The following is a 1,615-nucleotide window of genomic DNA, read 5'->3' on the forward strand; positions in this document are numbered from 1 at the left end:
TAATGGTTAATGAAAGGAGTTCTGGTGTCTCAGTGCCCATAGCATCTGACTGCTAATCAGAAGGTTGCTGGTTCAAACCCACCAGCTGCTCTGTGGAGTGAAGATGAAGCAATCTACTTCCAAAAACATTTACCACCTTGAAAACCAAAGGGGGTCATTATGAGTCAGAACTGACTCGATTGCCGTGGGTTTGGTTTTATGGGTTTAATGACTAATGATCACAAACACTTCTTCATGTGTTTGTTGACTGCCTGAATGTCTTCTTGGTGAAGTATCTGTTCATGTCCACTGACCATTTTTCATTTGGATTGTTTGTCTTTTTGTTGTTGAGATGTTGAAATTTTCTACAAATTTTAGATACTAGTCTCTTGTCAAATATGTAGTTGCCAAAATTTTTTCCCAATTTATAGGTTCTCTTTTTACTCTTCTTGAGAAGTTTGTGGGTTTGCATACATGTTTAATTTTCAGGAGATCCCAGTCATCTAGTTTGTCTTCTGTAGTTTGGTATATATAAACATATATTTATATAATTTTCTATACCTAGCAATGCCAAATAGGTGAAATTATTTTTACCCAAAATAAGATCATTATTTTCTTTTTCACAATTCACATTATCTTTGATACTCTTCAGGTCTGTAATATAGATAGCCCAATCTTTTTAAAGGTCACATGGTATTCCACAGCAACAGTATACCACAATTTATTAATCTCTTATTAATAAATGATATATGGGTTATTTTCAGTTTCTCACATTCTCCTACAAGTATCTCTACAAATCTCTGGAGTTTTTCTGAGGAGCAGGTGTAGAATTGCTGGGTCAACATAATGCATAGTTTTAATAGATCATACCAAATTGCCCTCACATCCTCAAATTAACATTATTGTTTTATCAATATGTTGGAATAACCACATTATTTCAATCAGTAACAACTATTAGTGAATTAAGTATTTTTCATATGTTTATGGAAACATTAGCTTAGTTTTTTTCTTGGATGCTTGTCTTTTTCTTGGTGGTTTGTAAGAATACTTTGTATATTATTAACAACATTATTTGGGCATACACACATGCACACACACACATGTGCATGCACACACACACACTCATAGAGTTTTTAATCTCATCAGGGAATTATATTATAGTGTCCTGATTTGTTTATCATTTTACTTTATAGAATGTTTTCCATGTAACTATATGTATCTATACAAAACTCACTGCCAGTGAGTTGATTCTAACTCATAGTGACTCTCATTGGGTTTCAAAGGCTGTAAATTTTTACAGAAGCAGATTTCCACATTTTTCTCCCATGGAGTGGCTACTGGGTTCAAACCACCAATCTTTAGGTTAGCAGCCAAATGCCTTAACCACTATACCACCAGAGCTCTTTTTTGCCTTTACAGAATAAGTTTAAAATTTATTTTTGTAGCAAAAACCAAAAATCAAACCCACTGCCATAGAGCCATATCTAAATCATAGCGACCTCTCCTTGGGTTTCCGAGGTGGTATCACTATAGAAGTAGGTTACCCAACCTTCCTTCCGAGGAGTGGCTGGTGGGTTTGAACCTCCAGCCTTCTGGTTAGCAGTCAAATGCCTTAGGCACCACTCTACCAGAGCTC

General features: G+C 35.4%; 1 protein-coding gene across 1 annotated transcript in view; it reads right to left on the reverse strand.

The window, feature by feature from the left end:
• Window positions 1-1,615, reverse strand: part of PGR (progesterone receptor) — a 104,907-nt gene that overhangs the window by 92,202 nt on the left and 11,090 nt on the right. The gene's annotated exons all lie outside the window — the stretch shown is intronic.

Source organism: Orycteropus afer, unplaced genomic scaffold, assembly GCF_000298275.1.
Source record: "Orycteropus afer afer isolate SDZICR_OR568_19922 unplaced genomic scaffold, OryAfe1.0 scaffold00047, whole genome shotgun sequence".
Lineage (NCBI taxonomy): Eukaryota > Metazoa > Chordata > Mammalia > Tubulidentata > Orycteropodidae > Orycteropus > Orycteropus afer.